The sequence below is a fragment of the Panthera leo genome, chromosome C2, assembly GCF_018350215.1.
Source record: "Panthera leo isolate Ple1 chromosome C2, P.leo_Ple1_pat1.1, whole genome shotgun sequence".
NCBI lineage: Eukaryota > Metazoa > Chordata > Mammalia > Carnivora > Felidae > Panthera > Panthera leo.
The window spans coordinates 40,192,050-40,219,212 of NC_056687.1; the positions used below are offsets into that span (position 1 = coordinate 40,192,050).

The following is a 27,163-nucleotide window of genomic DNA, read 5'->3' on the forward strand; positions in this document are numbered from 1 at the left end:
CTGTCTTTCTCTGTATGGCTTATTTCACTTAGCATCACACTCTCCAGTTCCATCCATGTTGCTACAAAGGGCCATATTTCATTCTTTCTCATTGCTACGTAGTACTCCATTGTGTATATAAACCACAATTTCTTTATCCATTCATCAGTTGATGGACATTTAGGCTCTTTCCATAATTTCGCTATTGTTGAGAGTGCTGCTATAAACATTGGGGTATAAGTGCCCCTATGCATCAGTACTCCTGTATCCCTTCGATAAATTCCTAGCAGTGCTATTGCTGGGTCATAGGGTAGGTCTATTTTTAATTTTTTGAGGAACCTCCACACTGTTTTCCAGAGCGGCTGCACCAATTTGCATTTCCACCAACAGTGCAAGAGGGTTCCCGTTTCTACACACCCTCTCCAGCATCTATAGTCTCCTGATTTGTTCATTTTGGCCACTCTGACTGGCGTGAGGTGATATCTGAGTGTGGTTTTGATTTGTATTTCCCTCATGAGGAGCAACGTTGAGCATCTTTTCATGTGCCTGCTGGCCATCCTGATGTCTTCTTTAGAGAAGTGTCTCTTCATGTTTTCTGCCCATTTCTTCACTGGGTTATTTGTTTTTCGGGTGTGGAGACTAGTATAATCTTAATAACATTTTAAAAAATGATTACCAGGCTATGTAAGATCTAACTGGTAAAAACAAAGGATATTTTATACCTGGTACTCTCATATTTAAAGTAAGGAACAAGGCAGTGTGATGCAATTCAAAGTGATCAAGACCATTAGGACCAGAAACTGATGGGTTTGAATCCCAGCACCATCACTTAGTGTGTGATTTTAGCAAAATTACCTAATTTATCTAAGCCTTAATATATTCATCTGTAAATTTCTGAATAACAAAACCTATTTCACTAGCATCTTGTGATGACCAAAAGATATAATATGTAAGAATGTAGCTCATATATAAGTAGATATTAAATACTTTTTTCTCCATCTTCTGTACTACTCATTTCCTGTCCTAACTCATTAGAAAGTAGTAAAATGAGGTCAGAATTGATGTAATATGATTAGTAAGGAAATGGTCATGTCTCTAGTGTTGGCACACCTATGTAGCAACCTGAAAAATTGCTTTTATATAGGAGGGAAAATTCTTTTCTTTTGAATGTTTGTTTATTTTTGAGAGAAAGAGCATGAGCAGGTGAGGGCAGAGAGAGAGGGAGACGCAGAATCTGAAGCAGGCTCCAGGCTCTGAGCTGTCAGTGCACTGTGAGATCAGTATGAACTGTGAGATCATGACCTGAGCGAAGTCAGGTGCTCAACCGACTGAGCCATCCAGATGCCCCTAGGAGGGAAAATTCTTGAGAAATGTAGACACCACCACAAGAGAAGAATTACTTACATGTTTTCCTTTCCATTTCTGAAGTGTCAAAATAAAATAAACACAAAACTTTGAGGAATTGAGGGGACACGTGCCACACGGATAATCTTTACAACTTGATGCTGTTGCTTATCATTTTGGAGCCTCTCTGGTGAAAGAAATAGAAGACAAAAAATGTAGAAAGGGTATTGAGTGGATCAACCTGTGGTATTTGCCACAAAAATACAAGTCTGCAAAAGGTAGGAATAATATGTCATGGGAATTCATGGAAGAAAATAACTTTTGGCTATCATAAAGGAGAGACTTAACCTCATATCATTTGAAATGATAGTTGCAGGATTTTGGTGAGTAGAAATTGTCAGATTTGGAGTATTTTCAGTGAATCAAACAAAAAAAATATGAATTGACACAGAAGTATGAGAGATTTTTTAAATAAAAACTTCTGCCCTTTTTTTAAATTTTTTAAATGTTTTATTTATTTTTGAAAGAGAGAGAGAGTGGAGGGGGGAGGGACAGAGAGAGAGGGAGACACAGAATCTGAAGTAGGCTCCAGGCTTTGAGCTGTCAGTACAGAGCCCGATGTGGGGCTTGAACCCATGAACTATGAGATGATAACCTGAGCTGAAGTCGGATGCTTAACCAACTGAACCACCCAGGTGCCCCTGAAAGATTTTTTTTTTAACAGAAAAGTGAGTAACCTAATGTATTTCAGTTGCAAACTAGACCCAGGGTAGGATCAGGAGATACACTACAAAAGTAGCTTGGTACCTAATTAACAAATGAGCCAATGTGAGGTTTTCCATTTCCTATGAAGTTAACATATTTGAAGATGCATGCACTATATTAGCTGCTTTACATATGTTTCTGTTTAATTCCCAAATCAATACTAAAAAGAAAGCATCATCTCATTTTATGGAAAAGGAAACTGCTGCCAAATTGAAATTAGATGACTTAAGGTTATACAACTTATCAGCAGAGAGACATTGAAAAGTTTTGACCAGGGAGGTTACATGATGGGGAGTACAAATTCCTATAGTTATTTGATATTGGCTAATTAAAATTCTTAACTGAATTTTACACCAAATGTAAAATTAGAAGCTATTGATTACTGCAGACACAGAAGCATCATTCTTCAGTAGCAGATGATAATGTCATAGTAGCTTTCCTTATGGAAGCAAGAGTGACCAACCTAGCATTTCACTTCCTCCCTCTTTACAGCATATCATTGAAGGTGTTTTTGTCCTTTCTGGTATATTAAACAAGCTATCTAGGCAATTATTTCAGGATTTTTATCTAAGTTTTCTTTGAGGAATACATTAATCCATCTACTCTCCCTCAATGACTTAGTTTGGATTAATTTTTCAATGTCATTTGAAGACAGCCAAGCCTTGAGGAAATTTGAAACATGACAAAAGCATGTGGTTAAGCAAACAACAACATATGCAAATATATGATTCTAGTGGAGGAGAAGGACTTAGTTGAGTGGCTAGGGAGATAATCATTCTCTGTGGTTGTTCTTACTGAAATCACCAGTGATCTCCAAATGGGTAAATTCAAAAACAACCTTCAACTTCCATCCCATCTTATCACTTGGCAGTATCTGCTATAATTTATAGAAGTTACTTCTTTTTTTTTACAACCACTTCATTGAGGTAAAATTCACATGTAAAAAGCTGTAAATATTTAAAGTATGTATACAACTTGGTATCTTTGGACATAAGTATACATCTGTGAAACTGTCACCAAAATCCATGCCATAAACATACCTGTCACTTCCAAAAGTTTTATCTTGCCCTCTTCATTATTTCTTGGTAATAAGAACACTTAACATAAGATCTACCGTCTTAGCAAATTTTAAAATATACAGTACTGTGTTATTAATATAGGTGTTGGGCTCCTGGGTGGCTCAGTCGGTTAAGCATCTGACTTCAGCTCGGGTCAGGATCTCATGGTTTGTGAATTCAAGCCCCACATCGGGCTCTGTGCTGACAGCTCGGAGCCTAGAGCCTGCTTCGGATTCTGTGTCTCCCTCTCCCTCGGCCCCTCCCCCACTCATGCTCTGTCTGTCTGTCTCTCTCAAAAATAAATAAACATTAAAAAATTTAAAAAATAAATAGGTGTTATGCTGTTCAATATGTCTTTAGGATGGATTCATCTCCCATAACTGAAACTTTGTACCCTTTGACTGATACCTCTCTGTTTTCCCCTCCCCCTAAGCCCTGGCAATCACCATTCTACTCTCTCTTTATAAGAGTTTGACTATCTTAGATTCTTCATATAAAAAGGATCATGTAGTAGTTATCCTTTTGTGACTGGCTTTTTCCATTAAGGTAATATCCTACAGGTCTATTCATGTTGTTGTGAATGGCAGAATTTCCTTCTTTTTAAGGCTGAATAAATAGTATTCCACTGTGTGTGTGTGTGTGTGTGTATGTGTGTAAATATATATATATATATATTTACACACATACACACACACACACACATATGTGTGTGTATATATATATATATATATGTATGTGTGTGTGTATATATATATATATGTATATACACACACACATATACATATATATATATATATATATATATATATATATATATATATTCTTTATCCATTTGGGTGGTTTTGATCTTGGTTTTGTGCATAGTGCTGCAGTGAACATAGGCATGCAGTTATATTTTCAAGATTATAATTTTAATTCCTTTGGATAGGTACCCAGAAATGAGATTGATGAACTATATGGTAGTTCTGTTTTTAATTTTTTAGGTACTCTTCATGCAGTTTCCATAGTGGCTACAACAGTTTATTTTCCCACTGCAGTGCACTAGGGTTCCCTTTTCTCCACATCCTTGACAGATTTGTTATCTGTTGTCTTATTGATAATAGCCATTCTAACAGATGTGAAATGGTATTATTCTGGTTTTAATTTGCATTTTCCTGATGATTCATAATGTTGAGTACTTTTTAATATACCTGTAGACTCTTTGTATGCCTTATTTGGAGAAGCATCTATTCAGATGCCCAGGGTTTTTTGTTTGTTTGTTTGTTTGTTTGTTATGTTTGCTTTTGCTCTTATGTATTTTGGATATTAAACCTTTATCAGATATATGACTTGCAAATATTTTCTCCCATTCCATAGGTTGCCTTTTCATTCTCTTTATTGTTTTCTTGCTATGAAAGATTTTTAGTTTGATATAGTCCCAATTGCCTATTTTTGCTTTTGCTGCCTGCACTTTTGATGTCTTATCCAAGAATTACTGCTAAAACCAATGTCAAAAAGATTTTTCCTTATGTTTCCCTCTAGAAGTTTTAGTGTTTCAGGTCTTATGCTTAGGTCTTTAACCCAGTTTTAGCAAATTTTTGTGTATGGTATAAGATAAAGGTTCAATTTCATTCTTTTACATGTGTATATTCAGTTTTCCCAACACCATTTATAGAAGAGACTGTATTTTCCCTGTTGTGTATTCTTGGCACCTTTCTCAAAGATCAAGTGACACTTATATGTGGATTTTATTTTGGGGCTCTCTATTCTGTTTCATTGGTCTATATGTCTGTTTTTATGCCAGTACCATACTATTTTGATTATTGTACCTTTGTAATATATTTCAAAATTAAGAAGCATGATACCTCCATCCTTGTTCTTCTTGCACAGAATTGCTTTGGCTCTATAGGACCTTTTGTTGTGCCATATAAATTTTAGGATTGTTTTTCTATTTCTGTGAAAAATGACTTTGGGATTTTGATAGGGATTGCACTGAAATCTGCAAATTGTTTTGGGTAGTATGGACATTTGAATGATATTAACTCTTCCAATCCATAACACAAAATGTCTTTGTAGTTATTTGTGTCTGTTTTTTCTGTAATCAGTATTTTATGGTTTTCAGTGCACATGTCCTCTACCTTCTTGGTTAAATTTATTTCTAAATATTTTGGGGTTTTTTATCCTATTGTCAATGGGATTGTTGTTAGAATTTTCTTTTCAGATAGCACGTTGTTGGTACATAGAAAAATGTAATTTTTATATGGTGATTTTGTATACTGCAACTTCGCTGAATTCACTTTTTAGTTCTAATGAGGGTTTGTGTGTGTGTGTGTGTGTGTGTGTGTGTGTGTGTGTGTGTGTGTAATCTTTAGGATTTTCTACATATAAGATCATGTTATCTGCAAACAGAAATAATTTTACTTCTTCCTCTCTCATTTGGATTCCTTGCATTTCTTTGTCTTGCCTGATTGTCCTGGCTAGGACTTCTAGTACTATGTTGAATAAAAATGATGAGAGCAGGCATCCTTGCCTTGTTCCAGATCTTGAAGGAAAAGCCTTCAATTTTTCATCATTGAGTATGATACTAGCTGTGGGATTTCTGTATGTGGTCTTTATTGTGTTGAGGTAAGTTCCTTCTATACCTATTTTGTTGAGGGTTTTTATCATGAAAGTGTGTTGAATTTGTGAAATGCTTTTTCTGCATTTGTTGAGATTATTATGGAATTTTTATCCCTCATTCTTCTAATACAGTATATCACATTGATTCATTGACATATGTTGAACCATCCTTGCATACCAGGGATTAACCCCACTTGGTCCATCTGTATCATCCTTGTAATGTACTGTTGATTTGGTAGGCTAAGAATTTGTTGAAGAATTTTGCATCCATATTTATCAGAGAAATTGGCCTGTAGTTTTCTTTTCTTATGGTATCTTTATTGGCTTTGATATCAGGATGATGCCGGCCTCATAAAATGAGTTTGGAAGTGTTTCTTTCTTCTTCTATTTTTGGATGAGTTTAACAAGGATGAGTATTATTTTTTTTAATGTTTGGTGGAATTAACTTGTGAAGTCATTTGGTCCTGGACTTTTTCTTTGATAGAATATTTTTTATTTCAGATTCAATTTCCTTATTTGTTATTCATCGATTCATGCTATTTTTTCTTGATTCAGTCTTATTGTATTGTGTGTTTCTAGGAATTTATCCATTTATTTTACATTTCCAATTTATTGGTATATAATTATTTGTAATAATCTCTTATGATCCTGTTCATTTCTGTGGTATCTTTTTTTCTTGATTAGTCTAACTAAAGACTTTGTTGATCTTTTCAAAAAAAAACCCAACTTGTTGGTTTATCGTTTTTTATTATTTCTTTCTACTAACTTTGAGCTTAGTTTGTTCTTCCCCTTTAATTCCTTGAGGAGCAAAGTTAAATTATTTAATTAAGAACTTTCTTATTTTTTAATATAGACATTTCCTGACATAAAATTCCCTCTTTATACTGCTTTGCTATATTCTGTAAATTTTTGTATGTTATGTTTTTATTTTCATGTGTCTTAAGATAGTTTCTAACTTCCCTTTTGATTTATTTTTTGATCCAATGGTTGTTCAAGAGTACATTGTTTAATTTCCATGCATTTGTGAGTTTTCTCATTTTCCTTTTGTTATTGTAGTTTTATTTCATTGTGATTGGAAAAGATACTTGGAATGATTTTAGTCTCCTTAAATTTGTTGAGATTCATTTTGTGACTTGGGATGTAATCTGTCTTGGAGAATGTTCTACATGCACTCGAGAAGAATGTGTATTCTGCTGTTGAGCGAAACATTCTGTATGTGTCTGTCCGTTCCATTTATTCTAGTGTTGTTCAAATGAACTTTTGCCTTATTGATTTTCTCCATTATTGCTGGTGGAGTAGTAAAGTCTATTACTATTGTATTGTTGTCTATTTCTCTTTTAATCAGTCAGCATTTGCTTCATGTACTAGGTGCTCCAGTGTTGAGTGCATGTATATTTATAATCGTTATATTTTTTTTGGTGAAATTGACTCTTTTTGATAATATTGCTAAACATTTTGTCTTTCAAGACAATTTTTGGCTAAAAATCTGTTTTGTGTGGCTTAAGTATAGCCAGCTGCTTTCCTTTGGTTACCATTTGAATGGATTATATTTGTCCATCCTTTCACTTTACTCCATGTGTATCTTTAAATCTAAACTGAGTCTCCTATGGACAGCATTCATTTGGAAATTTTTTTCATCCATTCAGCGACTTTACATCTTTTGATTGGTGAGTAATTTGATTGATTTGAAGTAATTTATTGATAGAAAAGGACTTACCATTGCCATTGTGTTGTTTTCTGTTTTGTAATTCTTTTATTTTCCTCTCTTGCTGTCTTCCTTTGTGATTTGGTGGAGTTTTTTGGTAGTAATATACTTGATTCTTTTCTCTTAATCTTTTTTAATCTACTGTAGGTTTTTTCTTCATGGTTGCCAAGAGGCTTGCACAAAACTTCTTATAATTATAACAGTATGCTGCAAACTGATAACAACCTAACTTCAATCATATACAAAAGCTTTACAGTTTTATCCTTTCACACTTTATGTTATTGATGTCAGAATTTACTCCTTTTTATATTGTACGTCTTCAATCAAATTTTTGTGGTTCTACTTATTCTTAATACTTTTAGCTTCAGAAACTCTTTCTTAAAACTCTCTTTGATTAGTTTCTACAACAACACTTTCCTGATTTTCTGGCTTATAAGTGTTATATATTTTATATAATTTGTTAAGTTGTTTAATATTTTGGATAGTACTTGGGAGGCAATAGGTGTGGCAAAAGCAAGGGAGTAGAAGTGATAAAAATCAAGTACTTTTAACCTTTAACCCGATCTAAAGATTCTTCACAGTCTGGCCTCTGTCTACATTTTCAACTTCATCTCTAAACCAGATTAACCTGCCATTCCAAATTTCTCAACCAAGAGCCACTTAGCAATCACAGCCTCAATAAAATCTTCCTAGAGTCTCTCTAGAAATTGTTATTCAACTTACTGGCCTCTCACAGCTCTTATTTGTATGTATTTATAGTTGAACGAATTGTATTTATGTGCAATTATGTATAAAAAAATATCTCCCCCACTCTCATCATGTCATGAGCTTCTGAAAAGCAAGGAATATGTCTAGTTATTGTGTACCCAGTAACTACTGATAAAAATAAGGTTTAAAAAATCAGCAAATGCATATTTAATAAACAAATGAAAGTTCAATGAATTAATACTCCCTGGGCTTCTTATTATTTTCCACAAAAGAACTATAATAATTCTTTTCCTCCTTAAAACTTCAAAATTGTTATATCGAACTAAGAAAACGAATTACAGAAATATTTTTATAAACAAAAAGTATATGCACAAAGTAGACCAATTTGAATGTTATGAGTCCACAGTTCTTCTGATGTTACAAATAGCCACACCCATGTATACAGGCACCTGCACAGAGACACAAATGAAACTAAATGCTAATTCTTACATTTCCCAATGTACAGAAAAGTATCAGTTTTGCTGATTTGGTAGCCCTGCAACTGAATGCTATCAAAGAGGTATTAACTTTGTTCAACATAGCTTTTTTTTTAATAAGATGGTTTATATTTATTTTTTAATTTGAGAGAGCGAGAGAGAGAGTCTAAAACAGGCCCCACGGTTGAGATCATGACCTGAGCTGAAATCAAAAGTTGGACACTCAACCAACTGAGCCACCCAGGTGCCTTCATTCAACATAGCTTTTTGAATTGTCTTAGACTACATTTTATAAATGAGATGCACAGCTGGAATGTGACTTGACCTCTGTTTCTGGCAAGCTTTCAGATGCCTCTACTCCAAGTAACATAAAGGAAGTGTTTGGTTTTTTTTAAGGAAGTTTTAATCTAAAAAGTTAATACAAAGGATAAGATTACTAAGATATTTTAAAATATGCGTCAAATTTTTCATCATTCATTGATTTTGCAGATGTCGCCTCGGTACTATTGCTCATGTTGCTGATGAAGCTATGCTATATAAAGCACAGCTCTGTCAAATTCGAGAGAGTTAGTAGAAAGATATTCTTTGTCAGAAGTTTAATTGATAAGTACATATTCCGTGAAAACTGTCTGATAACCTCCAGAATGTCATGCTGCTTTTGTAGGGTCTCAAAGAGACACCATTATCAGGAAGGAAAACAAGAGTTCTTGTGATTTATTTTTGGTTGCTCTAAAGAATTATACAAATGCAGTAAAACTCTGAGAATTCTGCACATATTTATTGCTTCGTGTTTGAAGAGATCTCACCAGAGACACCTTAGCGTAGATGTAAAACAACCCTCTGAATGAATGAGAGAAACTAGAAAGAGCTGTACTAAATACATGCATATGTAAGACACAAATCTTCAGATTTTTCCCCCAAATATTGACAGTACTGATAACAATTGATACAGAGTCTACAGAACTCTAAAAATAATCCATGTACAAGGCAATGGGACTGAAGGCAAGGTGATAGTAAAGAGTCAAACCCTCTGTTTAGCATAGCAAGGTTGCATATTTTTTATGTGTCAAGAGAAAATCTGGAAGATTCTGTATTTGTGACATTCTGCCAGAACCACACCAGGAAGGCTGCTCACAGAATAAGGTAACTCCAGAAGCAGAAGAATCTGCAGAACAGGAGGAATGGTGGAAGATGACAGATTAGACCTAAATGTCATCCCAGACCTCCACTTGATGCACAGGAGACCTGCAATCCTCTTGTGCCAAATAGTGGCTTTTAGACTCCTCTACCACCACCCTTTCTTCAGCCCCCTATTCCCTATCCCTGCCTCTCTCTAACTATGCTTTCCCCTGTTTATGTATCACACAGACATACCATCGAGCCACTAGGCTAAACCAATCCAATCAGGAAAGGAGTCTAAAGCAAAGTATTTAAGTAGGCATTTACTCTCAGGGCTGTGTATGTACCTCCTTAAATTTTGATCACTAGAAACCTTACCTGTCCCATCTTAGCTCCAGATGTGAGGGAAGAGTATAATGGGGTATCTTAGTTCAGGATGCTATGACAAAGTACCATAGACTGGATGGCTTACAAACAACAGAAATTTATTTCTTGCAGTTCTTGGAAGCTAGGAAGTCTCAGATCAAAGTATTCACAGATGTGGTGCTAGTGTGTTTGTTTCCTGGTTTATGGATGGCTGTCTCCTCTCTTCTAATCCTCCCAGGGGAGGAAGGGAAGAGAGAGCTCTCTGGGCCCTCCTTTTTAAGGGATTAGTGATCCCATTCATGAGGGTTTTACCCTGGTCACCTAGTGGCTTCCCAAAGGTCCACCTCCTAATAGTATCACATTGTGGATTAGGTGTCAACATAATGAATTTGTGGGAGACATACACATTCAGACTGTGGCATAAGGTACTTTTAGAATACTCTCTGTATGCACTGCAGGAGTTTGACTAGCGTCAACAACTTATTGAAATTTATAGAACCTTATTGCTAGATTTATAAAGTTATATATTGGTTCTTGTTGCCTTTCTGTCTTCAGCTTTGGCCTAAAATTCTAGGGAGCAGGAAAAATATCCTTTAACTTCTTGTTACCCATAGAACAACAAAGAGAGTTTACTTGGAGTTTTTCACTGTTATAAACAGTTTAATGAGTTGTCTTATACATGTACTATTTTACTTTATTTAAATTATATCTGCATAATAAATTCCAGCAATGGGATTACTAGTCAGATGTTATAAACGTTTTTGGGACATGTTGCTTACGGCCAAGGTTCTTTTGAAAAGAATTTTACCAACTGTCACTGTAAATTTGTATGGTTGTGTTCACTTCTCCACAACCTGATGTACATATAAGTATTTTAATTGCTAATCCAATTGGCATAAGATGATTAGATTTTATTCTCAGCTCTTCAATATTTTTACCTCGTTGTGTCAATTGTTTTAGTTTTTGGCTTATTTTTATAGGACAGTTTTATTTTTTTATCTGGTTTGTGAGTTTGGATTATTTAAATTCATAGAAGAATGCTAGTATTTTAGTAAATTACCTAATTTTAACTAGACTCTTTGTTATTATTTTTTCTCTTCTTTTTTTTTCTTTGACATCACCATTATAGTGCTCTTTCTTTTCAAAATATCTTCTGATTTCCCCCCCAACCCATTTATGCTGGGTTTGGTAAGTTGTATAAAGAAATAAAACTGGAAAATTAACTTATTTATTGATTAAAAAAACTTCATATTGACCAGTATCTCCATCATGCCAACATTTAAGATCATAAAGTTTTAATGTATATAAGATAATAAAAGAATATTAGCCAATATGAAGTTAAATGTTTTTGTATTTTATAAATTCCCTAAAATGAGATTTAATATTAATTAGTATTTCAATCAAAATCTATGCTTAATATTAACAAACTACAGACGTTAGTAAATTTAGGAAAAATTTAATATTGAATGTGAAAAATTTAATTCAAACTTACTGGACCTCTTTTCAAGGATTTTGCACTGATAATTATAGTTGTGTGTGTGTGATAATTTTAATTTTTAACTTTAACATTCTGCTTTTTTACATTTCTATATGGATATTTTAATTTGTTTTTGAGCAGTAGAAATACTTCAACCCAACTTTGGGAAGTAGTAATTATGAGCAAGTCTAAATCTTAGAATCTGATAGACAAAAGCAAAATAGATAGACATGAGTAAATATTTCAATAACATTGGTTCCCTAGAATTATGAACCACTTTACCATGATTTATACTTGTATGCAGAGAATTGGATGCATTGCTTACTGCCTGTCTCTAAGAGAAATATGTAATAAGATGGTCACATACCATCAAAGATGCAATTAGATACTTGGGAATATAATAATATGTTGTTTTAGAATAATTACTTAATAGCACTTCATAAAATGATGGGTTGTATTTTTACATTCTTTAAATTTAAGAGGTAAATTTTAAGTAATGAGTTTGAGAGTTGATACTGGTACACTTGGTTAAAATCAATATTATAAATTTGTTACTATTAATGTTACTAGTTTTCTATCTTGAAGGCAATGGAACAAACCAAAAATGAAGTGGCTAAGTCTTACAGGTTTGACTAGCAGTAGTATTTATGTTTTGTAAGTTTTGCATGACCATGTGAATACTAACTCCAGTTAATCAAATTTTAAATTTATTTTGAATGATGCTAAATATGACCAAGTCAAAAGTCCATGTACTCATGGAACATGTCAAGCAAAACAATTAATTTTTTAACTGAAAGTGATGTCCATTGATTTCCTGACTGATCTAGACAAGCCGTAGAAAGATTCCCAATGAGTAACCCAAAGGCTTAAAATAAGTTACATTTATACAATCCTTATATCTTCCAAAGTATGTACAAGTACATTATTTTCTTTGATTCTCTTATCAACTCTATGCATTAGGAAAGACCAAAATTATTAGTTTCTTTTTTTTTCCCATGAGATGTTGACCCCAGCTGACATAGCCAGCAATCTTATGGTATTCTACCCTTAGTCCCACAAAGAATGACATGTAGTATGCTACTAACTTATTCCATATTAAATGTTAACAATTTGATGTCCCATGCCTACTAGAAAAGGGCTTTCACATAACGCCTCAAATCTCAAAATATTTGTGATTGCCTTTCAGTTATTGGTAAACACTAGTTTTGCTCCCCAGGTAGAATAAATTTTGTCATAATATTGTAGAATAAATATGTCATATTGTCATATGACCATTCTCCCGAGTGTCATAATGAAACTTGCTCGCAATTCTCTAATTGATTCTTTAATTGTCTGGTAGATATTGATACATGTTAATTACAAAAAGAACTAGCCAAATATCCTTATTTAGTTAGTATGCATTTCATAACACAGCTATTACAGTTTATATTCATACACACACACACACACACACACACACACACACACACACATCTTTTCTTCTTCTTTGACTTCTAAACCTGTTTCACTTAAAAGTGGCTATGAGGGAGCACCTGGGTGGCTCATTTGGTTGAGCTTCAGTCTCGGTTTCAGCTCACTTAATGATCTCCTGGTTCGTGAAATCGAGACTCCCCACTGACAGCACAGGACCTGCTTGTGATTCTCTCTGTCCCTCTCTCTCTGCCCCTCCCCTGCTTGCTCTTTTTCTCTCTCTCAAAATAAATAAACTTGAAAAAAGTGGCTATCGGTAGCAGAGGAAGAGCTACAGCTGCATCAGTACATCAAAGTCAGCGTGTATTTTGGCCGAAAAAGTTTCAAGAGAATAAAAAAGAAATCATTTGTTTCTTTCTTTTTTTCTTTCTTTTTTTAAGGATGAGCTAAGAAGAGCCAGTGAGATTAAAGTAGACTGTGAGCCTTTGGCGGACTTCTCACAAGAACAGGAACTTGAGGAGGCAGAGTGGTGATGAAAACCGATCATTTGATCTATCACAATATGGTGAGCATTCTCAGATTCAAATCATGAAGAAAAATAAGTTGTAAGTTAGGGAAAATATGAAGAAAACAATGTGGCAAATCAAGGAACTAAAAGCAGAAGTGGCAGTGGGGGGATGAAAGTCGTGAGTACTGTTTCCAGAAAAAGCCACCACCATTGACTAATTGGTTCACTAGTGGCCAGAGGTTTAAAGGTGAGGGGAGAATAGGTCTAAGAACCTGCTGGAAGAAGATAAGGTAGAAACTTAGAAATGTTGGTAACAAAACACTTGAATAAGTGAACATGAATCAAAGAAAAAGTGAATTAAGAGAAATGCTTCTAGAAAATGAAAAATGGACATTAAATACTATACTGAAAGAAAACCTGCAAAATTTCAGATTTAGCAAAGAATTTTAATAATCATCAAGACTTAGAAAATTCAATTTTTCATTTTTATTATTTGGAGGGATTATAATTATCTCTAATAGAATGACAAATCATTTTTACCTCTTATCTCTCCATGTTTCTGAGGCTATTTGACATAATAGTCAAAGTAAAGTATCATTTTAATCACAGTCACTGCTTATCTTGTTCAGGCTGCTTACTGCCCAGTGTGAAGGGGCCATTCATAGATTACCCATGCAGGACACAATCTGCACAACCCTTATACATGCCTCTGATTCTAAGTGTAAATAAGAAATCAAACTACATAATAAATGGTGGGATCCTGGGAAGAGCAAAGGATTAAGAGCCATAACTTCCTAGTTCAGGTTATATACTCCTACCTGGAAGACATTCTTCAAATCAGTCAACCTCTCTGAATCACAGTGTGCTTATTAGCAAAACAATGATAATAATATTTACTTTCCAAACCTTATACAGTTGTCTGAGATCATCAAAAAATGTTTCATAAAACATCAAGTTTTATAGAAATGCATATTATTATTTAGGATAGTAATGTAATCATAAGGTAACTCTGTTGCCGTGTATATGAATTTTAATAGTTATTAGGAGACAGCCTGGCATACTGTATCATGTCAGCTACAGTTCCAAAGCTAGAAGTAGTTGTTTAATAAATGAACTATTTCGTGTATGTGTGTGAAATGGATACCCAAAATGTTACCATCTGTGAAAAATACTTTTAAGTTTAAATTTTTTTAAATTTTTTTTTCAATATATGAAATTTATTGTCAAATTGGTTTTCATACAACACCCAGTGCTCATCCCAAAAGGTGCCCTCCTCAATACCCATCACCCACCCTCCTCTCCCTCCCACCCCCCATCAGCCCTCAGTTTGTTCTCAATTTTTAAGAGTCTCTTATGCTTTGGCTCTCTCCCACTCTAACCTCTTTTTTTTTTCCTTCCCCTCCCCCATGGGTTTCTGTTAAGTTTAAATTTTTTTAACGAGAGAGAGACAGACAGACAGAGCCTGAGTGGGGGAGGGGCAGAGAGGGAGACACAGAATCTGAAGCAGGCTCCAGGCTCTGAGCTGTCACCGCAGAGCTGGACGCGGGGCTCGAACTCTCGAACAACGAGATCATGACCTGAGCCAAAGTCAGATGCTTAACCAACTGAGTCACCCAGGCTCCCCATAAATACTTTTAAGTTTGTACTAATTTGTAATTCTCTATATTAGACTTAGAAATCCTGGTGGTCCCCATTCTCCTTACTATTCTTTTTAAAAGGCTTTTATTTTCCCAGTGCATTGATTCACAGTTATGATAGAGAGTATCAACAATTTATAAGCTGTAGTGGATTGCCAGTTTGAGTTTCAGAGAAGTAACATAGAGAGCAGAGGTGTTCTGTTGCAAAAGCCTCTTGCCATGCAGTCTATTTTCCAGATGGTGGAATGCTCTAGGAATTTCAGCCCTCTTCCCTTCTTTATCCACATTCATATTGTCTCAACTGTTCCCATGGCTGAAAAATTTTTCAATGTTTTCCGATTATAGTCCCAGTCCTGAATTTCCCATGACCTCTAGACTTAGCTATCACATGACTCTGCACCATCCTTGTGTGTCCAACCTACATCTCCAGATCACCAGATCAACCTCTCAGTCTACCTAATTTGTTTCTCCCCAAATTTTCCCTATTTTTCTTATAGTGCTACTAAACCCTTGGTTGCTTAAGTCAAAAATATGGATGTCATTCTTGACCCCTCCTTTTCCTTCTCATCCTCATCTAGTCCATCAGCAAAAGTCCTATTGATTCTACTGTAATATATATACTTTATCATGTCCTGTAAAATGCTATATGATCAGATCCCTGGCCATTATTTTAAGCTCACTCATCTATGTAAAACAGGCCTTTTTACTTGTTACTCTTCATAGCTCAAAGCCCTCTTGGAAATTATATTTCTACTTATGTGTTTATTTATTGTCTGTCTCCCCTGTTAGGAAAGGACTTGTCCAGTTTTATTCACAGATCTGTACCTACAATGCTGCCTATCACAATACTTGTGAATGAATGAATTCATAACCATAGTATGAATCCATCAGTGGAAACGGGCTGGGAATCCATGGGAATCAGACTAATAGCTACACATGATCATCAGTGTGCTAGATGTTCTTCCATAAATGCATTCTTTGTTAACGAAATACATTCTTGGCATTCCTTTTGAATACAGAGAGCCAAAAATATCGTATTGATTCAAAGAAATAATTCTACCTATTTTCAACTCAAGTTAATTCTGTAAGAATGGAAGCTCTAAAAACTAATAAAGGGAAAGTCATTTTTGTTTTTGTTTGAACTCTTCATCTCTCAAACTTCCTTCCCTATATCCTGAATGTTTATACTTAGGAATTCATTTCATCTTTCCTCCCATAGTCAAACATGATGTTCAGACTTGATGATGGCGATCATAAGAAGTAATATTATGCCAAATCCTTTCAAATTGTGCAATAGCTAAGGCACATAAAAATGTGCCATGGTGGTAAATCTGTTTTTCTACTCTTCAAATGTCTTATTTGCCCTAACAACTTTTCAGACAATACCCTTAATCGATTAACTTTGCAGTGTCATTTACATATCTCTTACCAGAAAAGTAATGTCTGCTTCAGATCCTAAAATTGCATTTGATATCTTTAAATGATCCCAGATAATAACCCTCAGAGTTCTCTGGACCTGACTGATAATGAATTTTATAGTCCACTATAGTGTTCATTTGCTCGGGCTTGCAATAAATTAACTACCAGGAGATGTATGAAATGTGCTGTTGTAAAATCTCTGGTTTTTCTCTCTTGAATTTATTTGAATAATTACTGAAGTATGTCTCTTTTTTTTCAGGTCAAATTTAAACTTCTAATCATGGAGTTTATACCTTCTCCCATATTCTATATGTTGGTTGAAGTTACCTTCTTTTATCTACTCTCTCAAGCCAGAAGATTCATTTCTTAATGCCCAGCTTTCCTTCATTTCATATATCAGCTGGGTTACCAAATCCTCTCAGTTCTGCTTACAAAATATCTCTGGCACCTACTCCTTTTTGTCTTGAACTGTGACCTCTTTGAAAGATTGACCCATTCTAGCCTCACAGAGATGTATTGACCTGGTTTCTGACTGTACCACACCTTCCCCGTAAAACCAGAGTTAGCTCAGGGTCATGTCCCAAAGCCTTCTCCCTGCAAGGCAGTAAGATTTGGCAATGGTGGGTTGCAGAGATTCTACTTTGAGGTAGGAGATTCTACAAAAAGAGTGTTAAGAGGTGGTATCAGACAGGTAGGGCTTCAGATCCTGTCTCTGCCTCTACCAGTGGTATCATCTTGGGCAAGTTCACCTCTCTGGAACTTAATTTAACCATATGTGACTTTGAGATAGTAGTGCACACTTCATAGGGTTGTTGTGAAAACTACATAAGATCGTGTTACTTAAAGATATTTCCTGACGTGTGTTGGATGCTCACCGGATGCTAGTTCTCTTACTGCATTTTCCTGCCACTCTGGGCACCATCGTATGTTACCCACAACACACTTGCAGAAACCCTGCATTGTTTCCTAGGCCTCTTGTACTGATCTCTTTTGAGTAGCAAGGATTTCCTTTTTTTCTCAACAAAGATAATGGGACCTAATGAGACCCTATTCTGTCTCAGGGAAACTGTTTCATTCTATGCTTCTGAAAATCCTCATTCTAGAATAGCTGGAAACTATTTCCCTTCATGCTGTCTTCTTGTTTTGATATATACATCAGTGACTCTTTTTAGATGAGAAACAAAAGTACAGATTTTTTAGCCTTCTCTATCCTACTCTTGCACATGTTTCCAAACTCAGTTCTGACGCTCACTCTTTTTCACTGTTTGGCTTTCTCATGAAGTTCATCTTTTTTCATTCCTTTGTGCCCACATGACCAGTCTCTCCGATTAGAATGCCCATCCTCACTTGTGCTTATATGTTTGGCTAATGCCTGATAGTTTTTGCTAAAGTCCTTTAGAAAACTTTGTCAGCCATGGCCTCATCTCAGTCAATTTTTCTCAGCTTAGTATTCCCCTTGAACTTTCGTATGTCTCTGTAAGTATGCATCTTGTCATATTTGTGCTGTTTATGTACGATTTGTCTTCCCCACTATCAAATAAACTGTTTGAAGAGAGGTAGTACCACAGCACCTACAATATGCTTAAAGGTCCATAAATAATTACTGGCTAATGGAAGGTGTTATTATCATTTTTCCTATTGCCCTTACCTATTTAAAAATTTCTTTCCAAGATTTTATTTGTCAAACTGTACTACCATTTTGTACCCTATGTCATAAACAAATATGATTTTTATGTAAATCTATTTTCATGTACTCCTGAACATCAAGATTTAAAAATCTAGATAAATACTTTAGTATGTGTGCTTTTCTCATTTGTATGAAAATAACATTCTGCAATTGAGACTTTAAGCTGAAATATTTCAAAGCCTTTTTCAAACAAAATATCAAATCTTTAGAAAAATTAATTCTATTTTAGTCAATTTATTAGATAAAGAAATTGGAAAACAATGGAGCATAATTTCATCAGCCTTCAAAATAAGCACTCTCCTTTTTCTTCCCAAATTTATTTTATATTACAAAATGGTGCACCAAAGTATATTTACCGTGATAGCCCTGAGAGAAACTCCTTACTTGAAAAAGGATGAGGAGATATGGGAATAACCAGTATCCAGCTATTATACACATTTAACCTCAAGACAGCCAGGCCATAAGAAATCACACTCATCCAGAATCTGTATCCTTCTCTCCTGGGATAACTTAATGAAATTCTATGGTTCTCTGCATGGAGTCTTCACCACTAAGGGGAAGGTCAGAGAGAGCAGAGCATTTGAACATATAGCCGGTAAGCCTACTCTATGGTAGATCTAGACCAGATCTAGAAGGCTTGAAGATTTCTCTAATTTTATCTGAGGGGGGGGGAGGGTAATTGTACTGTCTCTTTCCATATATGTACTGTCTCTTTCTGTATATGTGATATATTATTTACATTATTTTAAGATCTTTTAATAAATTTTGTCCCATCTCTTGAGAAATTTGGAAGGTAATCTATATCTCTACAGTCTTCGGTCTTGTGTATGAGAATTTTCAAGTACCTACTTCGTAAAATAGCTGACAGTGGGGAACTTGTACTTCTTGACAGAACACGAGTGGAGAGTGTCATTCAAGTTTGATTAGTTAAGCATTAAAAAAATATTAGTCTCATGCCTGGGGAAAGATAAGAATATCTTTAGCCCCTTTTCATTACTTTAAAAGGAATTTTCTAACAAATTCAGTTTGAATACAATGTCTGTAACAATGGGGAATGGAAAATTGAAACCTATAGATAATACAAAATTTTATTTTAAAGAGCACATTAAACCTTTGTCCCCAATGAGTTTCTTAACACTTAACATTGCTCGGAGTTGAGAATTAATTTGTGTGGATTCTGCCTCTTTATTTGACACCTTACCCACAGAGGAGGGGTTGATCAATAGTAAATTAGGCACTCAATACAGAGTAGCCAGAAAAGATTGAAATCAGAAACAAAAGGACTTGAGTCAATGACAAAATTCATATCTAGCCCTTGAAAATTTAAAATAAAATAAATCTTCATTTTGGTTTTATTATAACAATGGACATTCTAAGAACTAAATGCAAAACATTTTGAGTGTGTGAATTTTCTGGAAAGGATCATCTCTTATCATTAATATCTTTGATCCAACTTTCTGGATCAAAGAGTAAAATAATTATTTCACATTGTCTCGAGTCCATTCCTTCCTAAACAACAAAACAGAGAAAAAGAAAACGTGTTTTTTTTCAAGTGCTTTTTATCAACAGAAAATCATTTGTAGATGTGGTCCCATTTCAAAGGTAGATAAGTAATAGTTTTTATTTGTGGTGCCAAGCCAGCATGCAAACAAACAAACAAACAAACAAACAAACAAAAAACCAATAAGATCTGTCCTGAGGCTATGTTTGGTTCTCCCGTTCCTTTGAAAAGACTGACCACCCAGCCAGCCAGTACAGTCCAGCAAACCCAGCAGCAACCACTGACAACTTCCTCCACAGGCTCACCAGCACTTCCTTCTGCCTATTTCACGACTTCGGTTTTGTCTCCAAACTCTAATAGTTTGGTTGTGTGACTTCGTGAGAATTATCCACTAATTTCTAAAGGGATATTCATTTTTTATTTACAATCATTTGAGGATAAGTTAACATTCTTTATTTGTATGTAACATGCAGAATCTGAAAGCCAGCACTGAAATTATCAAACGAAGCCTAAGTAATTTGTTGGATATGCCTAAACAAATAGGCAGGCACCTGGGTGGCTCAGTCGCTTAAGTATCCAACTCTTGATTTCTGCTCAGGATACGATCCTCTGGATCATGAAATAGAGGCTGCGTGGGGCTCTGCACTAGCAGCACAGAACTTGCTTGGGATTCTCTCTCTCCCTCTTGATCTGCCCCTCCCCTGCTTGCTCTCTATCTCTCTCTCTCTCAAAATAAATTAGCATTAAAAAAATTGTTTAATCCCCAAGTCATCGTTAGTCTAATATATATGATGGTATTCCTCTAATTTAAGCAAAACTTAACTTTTAGTCTTATTTGCAAAATAAATGGAGTCATATTATAAATATAAACATGAATTTTTTATTTTGAAAATAACTTGGCAGAGCATATAAAAAAATTCTCCCTGAGCATTTAAATATTTAATGTAGACATAATTTTTGTAGTGTATTTGTTACCCTAGAATATAATTCTAGAGGGATTGTAATCCCCTTGAAGTGATGTGCAAAACTGTATGTCCTTGCATATATTATTTTTGGAGAAAAGATAAAATAGCTTTCCTCATAACCATGGCATAGAGTAAAATCTATTTATTATGTGTTAATTCTTCTGTGTGTGTGTGTGTGTGTGTGTGTGTGTGTTTAAATACTAAAATATGCCCATGTGTATGGACTCACTGAAGTGTATGAAGAATAGCAGAGTCCACCAACATATGCACATAGATATATTTTCAGAACAGCAGGACTCTTCTTGGTCATAACATAAATGATATGTGTTATAATGGTGCAATTTTATTATTCATTAGCTCATTTTATTACGCTCTGGTTTGTCATCATAAATATATTAATTTCTCATGATTTCTCTTGGGTATGGAAAATTTTTCTTTATCGAGAAACCAAATACCTTGAAACTAATAGAAGCACAATAGATTTGAGAGGATCTATTTAATGAAAACACAGTGAAGTGATACCTCACTAAATTTTGGTTGCTTTATTTTTTTAAATACAAAAAACTATTTTGGATTTTTAACAAGTGACCATGCAGTAGAGAGCTGGAAAGGTGAGCACCGATGTTATGTTGCCACCTATGTCTTGAATTAGGAGACTGATGGACTTGCTCCAGACAATTCAGGTTGTGTAAAAAAGTTTTTGGGTAAAAACTGGTGTCACTTCACAAAAATGCTTTTCCCTGGTTGTTTTTCTAATCAATGTGTATGGCACATTTGAAGTAGAAATGGATTTTAAATAAATATTATGTATACATTTGAGATACAGTTTCATAAAAGAAAGACTGTGTCCTATTCAGTACAGCATTCTCTGTGTCTGACATTCAATCAATAATTGAATGAAGAAACAATCAATCCATTGGACAGTATATACAGTAAATCCATAGTTATCCTGCTGTTTCCTGCAAGTTGTTGGCACATTGTGTGACCTCAGGAATAACTCTTTAGATGTTCTTATATATATGAGAGGAATTTTCTGTTATGATGGATAAGCATGATACAGAAAAGTGATAACCTAGTTGTGGTGCACAAACATTTTGACCTATAAAGTATAATAGTGATAAAAATATTAGTAGCTAAGTTTTATAGGGTCCTTGTCCCTTAAAGGATATTAATAAAAATTATATAAACAAGACAAGAGAGAATGCTTTTAATATCTAACAGGCACACTCCAAATTATTTAATAATCTAGAGAATATGCTTTGTTAAATTCACTGTTGCTGAGGAAAAGTCCAGACTTAGTTACATGTTACTTTGCAGATATTTTTCTAACACAGAAATAATTTCTTTCCAGGAACAAAATAAACCCAACTGGCATAGATTATTACTCCATAGAACATTAATCAGTATTAAATCTTACCTAGATCTTGTACTAATAATGTTTCAAAATGACTATAAATACCCAGATCCTCAAAATGCTATGGGTCAGCCTTGCCATCTGATTGGCTTATCCATTAATTAGCACACTGAATAAAATCTTTGACAAATATTTAACATATATTTGTAAATGAGTCATGTTGTTAACTTTTTGAAAATTATACTTACACTATGTAGGGATGATTGTATTCTTCATAACCACATGAGCAACGTACTAAAATCATCTCCTTGTACTGTTATTATTAACAGTGATTGGTACTGCTGTCATCCCTGTGAGGAAACTGAGAATTAGCGAGACTAAGTGACTTGCCCAAGGTCACACAGTCAGTAAGGATTACAGACTCTAATGTCATAAGCCTGTCCTCTTTTTTTTTAATGTTTATTTATTTATTTTGAGAGAGAGAGAGTGTGTGTGTTGGGGGGGGGGGGGGGGGGGACTCGGTAGCTGAGATCATGACCTGAGCCAAAATCAAGAGTCAGCCACTTAACTGACTGAGCCACTCAGGTGCCCCCTCAAGGCAAAAACTTTTGTCTCTTTTGCGGAATCAAGGCAAACCTTTTTCTTTTTCTTTTTTTTTTTTTTTAATTTTTTTTTTAATTTTTTTTTAACATTTATTTATTTTTGAGACAGAGAGAGACAGAGCATGAATGGGGGAGGGTCAGAGAGAGGGAGACACAGAATCCGAAACAGGCTCCAGGTTCCGAGCTGTCAGCACAGAGCCCGACGCAGGGCTTGAACTCACGGACCGTGAGATCATGACCTGAGCCAAAGTCGGCCGCTCAACCGACTGAGCCACCCAGGCGCTCCAAGGCAAACCTTTTTCAAATCACCCCAGGGTTTCACATTTGACATTATCAAGAATTGATATTATAGCAAAATAATGATATTTGAAAGTTATATTTGAGATCTTTGAAAATTTTATCAAGAGTCCCAGGAATAAAAAGCCTTTGGATGTTGGATGAATACAGAAAATATTTGCAAAGTTTTATTTTTTTTGCTGTTTTGTTTTTGTCTTCAAACTGGCAAACTTCAGACTTGTGTGACAGGGTTTAAGTGTCTTGAAATCACCATTCTCTTACCTGAACATTCTTCTTTAAGATGTGAGAGTCTGAATCAACAACACTTTTTCTTTAGCTGTTAAGGAAAGGCCATGTATGAGAGATTTTTGCATCTTTAGACTTTTTTTAGTTGCAAAGATAACAGTTTATCTTTGTCTGCAGTGTTCTTTATCCTGGCTGTAAACTGTTTGGAAAATTGTCATTGTTTCCACTGGTAAACTCTGCTTCTTTGAGAGTTATATTCAGATCAAAGCATATAGAGTGAACAGGGCTCTGCCTCTCTTAGGTGTCTAGAATGTTCTCAAACTGCAACAAGGAAAAAATAAAAATAAAAGCCTTAACTGTTTGCCCTGAGCCTACTACATCAAAACACCCTAATCTACCTGTTAAAATAAAAGTATATTTCTTGGCCTCCTTCCTGACCTACTGGATCAGAACCTCTGAGCTGGGATCAAGAAGATAGTATTTCAACAAACAATGCAGATAACCCCTGCACTCTATAAAGCATTAAAAATAAATCCTCTGTATATTGTTATAAAGCTTGCACTTATACACAGATTCTTATCTTTTTAATCAGAAAAAAAATCTACCTACACTTAAAAAAAATTTCTTAATGTTTATTTATTTAGAGAGAGAGAGAGACAGAGTGCAAATGGGGGAGGGGCAGAGAAAGAGGGAGACACAGAATCTGAAGCAGGTTCCAGGCTCTGAGCTGTCGTCACGGGGCTCGAACTCACAAGTGGTGAGATCATGACCTGAGCCAAAGTCAGATGCTCAACCAAATGAGCCACCCAGGCACCCCTACTTACATTTTAAATAAGTAGTTTAGGAATCAGAGTTCACATGCTAAATTCTGATGAAAGGAAAGTTATTTTGTTCCATTTTTGAAAAATATATAGATTGGCTGCTAAACTCAGGAGGATATTTTGTTTTATATATGGCAAGTAACTACTTAGTAGGATGAATATCCTCTTACAAATTAGCTAATCATGTTCCTAATTCAGTGATTTTATTTCTGGGATAGAGATGGTGTACTTGGATGTAAAACCCAAAGTAGGAGTCCTCTAATCAGTAAACTCCATGTGATAAATGATTGAATTCCTAAATTAGAACTGTAAGATGTTGTGTGTGAGTGTGTGTAAACAGATGTATACATATACATACACACATAAGGTAAGCATAATACTTATGTGTATGTATACACATATGCATGCATGCACACACACACACACACACACACACACAAATACATTGGTACTCTACCACATAAGCAGATACAGTGCTTTCCCTACTTAAAGAATCTCTCTCTGCCAAATTTATACAGTTATGCAGTATTTGATATCTACTTCAAATAGTTTAGAAGTCAATAGACCACGCATATTAAGCAATTAGCAATGTTTTGGTTATTTTTCAATTTTCTGTTCTTCCTTTCAGAACTGATTCAAAAAGACTATCATTTCCCAGTTCTTAAGTTGAAACCAAATTCCTTCCTACCATGAACTTCATCTATGACTAGATCATACATTCTCCTAAAGAGAGATCCAAATTAGAAGTAAATTGAACCATTAGTGGGACCCATTTGATTCCCCATGAATAAGTCTTTCCCAGAGCACTTGTTACCTGGTCTGTATTCTCTGGGAATGAGCCTTCTAACGCAAATGAGAAACATTCCTCAGGGCACTTTCAGACCTTTGAGTTAGTTGTAGCACACCAGTGTGAAGGATCCTAGCTTGATAATTTTATGGGCACAAGCACTAAACCCAAACCAACACCTTTACTGCTTGTTCTGATTATTCTCCAGATTCTAGCCAGCAGAAAAGTAAATATCATTGATTTCCCCTTACTATCAGCAAAGCAGGTCAACACCTATTTTATTGTCTGTGGGTCGATATACTGCCCCTTTGGTCAGATGGGTTCCATACTAGCGCTTAGCTTCTTTTGGAAGTCTTTGTGGTTCTGTGCAACCAACTCACAACTTTAGGAAGAACGCAGTAATTCCATTATTACCACAGAAAAGTAAGATTCTGAATTAACTCAATGTCCTCATAAAAGTACTGTTAGCAAAAAGATTGTCTCTCCCATTGACATGATTGTTTTTAATACGGAGAAGACCATTTCCTCTTTTAGTTTTTATTTTTTGTGCTGAGTCACACAACAGTGTGTCCTAGTAAATAATAATTCTCTGAAGATTTTATTTGTTTTCCATAGTGAGCCATATAACTATTTGGAAATATTTTGGTATCCACAAGGGGTTTGTTTTGTTCAAACAAAACGAAAGAACAAAAGAACAAAAGAACGAGTCATTTGCGTTGGATAATAGAAATATTCAGTAAATGCTGAATTAAGGTGAAGCTACAGAATTCCTTAATACTTTAAACTTAACCTGTTTGCAACTTATTAAGGACTGATATTCATCGATATGTTAATATAGTCCATCGAATTATAATTCCAAGCTATATTTGCAATGCCCCCATCTCTGAGAACCTGACAGCACTATACGCAAGTAATTTGCGATCCTTTTGGGACTCCAGTATTTCCTCATTCCTATCCTTAGCTCTATAATTATAAATTAATGATGATGACTTTTAACTTTGAATTATTAATACAGTATCATTACAACAAAATGATACTTTGTAGATTATAGGGAAAGCATTTCATACAATTAAAATCAATGCATTAAGTAGCACCTTTTTTATGCTATTTTTATGCTATCTCATTCTTTTTTATTTCAAGTATAATTAACACACAGTGTTATATTACTTTCAGCGTACAATAGAGTGATTCAGCAATTCTATATATTTCTCACCAAGGGAAGTGTATTCTTAAACCCCTTTATCTGCTTCACCCATCCCCCACCTACCTTCCCTCTGGCAACTACCAGTTTTTCCTCTGTATTTAAGAGTCATTTTTTTGTTTGTCTCTTTTTTCCCCTTGTTTTTTTTTTTTCCTTAAATTTCACATATGAGTGAAATCATATTGTATTTGTCTTTCTCTGACCAACTTATTTCACTTAGCATTATGCCCTCTAGGTCCATGCATGTTGTCTCAAATGATAAGATTTTATTCTTTTTTATGCCTGAGTAATATTTCTGTAGGTATGTATATGTGTGTATGTATATATACATACATTTCTTTATTTATTCATCTAATGATGGACACCTGGCTTGCTTCCATACCTTTGCTATTGTAAATATTGCTGTAATAAACATGGGGTGCATGTATCTTTTTGAATTAGTGTTTTTGTTTTCTTTGGGTAAATAGTAAGGGAATTACTGAATCAGATGGCATTTCTATTTTTAATTTTTTGAGGAACCTCCTTGCTGTTTTCCACAGTGGCTGCACCAGTTTGCATTCCTACCAATAGTGCATAAGGGTTCCTTTTTCTCCACATCCTCACCAACACTTGATATTTCTTATGTTTTTTATTTTGGCCTTTTTTTTAGTTGCAATATCAGGAATCCAATCAAACTATCCCCTGTTAATAAAGTATTTGTTAATAAAAAGAATTTGACTTACATAACTGAATACGCCATGAGTTTAAAGTCACACACAATGTCACAAGGGCTTAGTGTTTCTCCATATTCTCAGCTCTGCTTTCCTCTGATAGCTTCATTATCAAGCCTTCATTATCTTTATAGAAATAGGCACAACTCCAAGCTTTATATTTTACTAGCCTAGCAATACCAACAGAACAGAAAACCTTTTTTTCCAATAGGTCCAGCAAAACTCCTGATATTGAGCATCATTGCAATATTTTGATTAGCCAACCTGAGGCATGTTCACAGTGTAAAAGCTAAGAGTACATGGCCAACCTCTCCTGAATCACAGGGAAAAGGAATAAAGAGGAATGGTTCCCTAAGGAAAATCAGTTGTTCTTCCTGGGAATGAAGATAATGAATTCTTCATAGGGAAAAACAAGAAGTATTCTCCATAATCTCTAGAAATGGA

General features: G+C 34.9%; 1 long non-coding RNA gene across 1 annotated transcript; it reads left to right on the forward strand.

Annotated features, from left to right (window-relative positions):
• Nucleotides 1–1,340: 1,340 nt before the first annotated feature.
• On the forward strand, nucleotides 1,341–27,163 carry LOC122230014. Its single transcript, XR_006207249.1, has 3 exons — nucleotides 1,341–1,601; nucleotides 13,446–13,570; nucleotides 26,931–27,163. It is a non-coding gene; the product is annotated as an uncharacterized LOC122230014 (long non-coding RNA).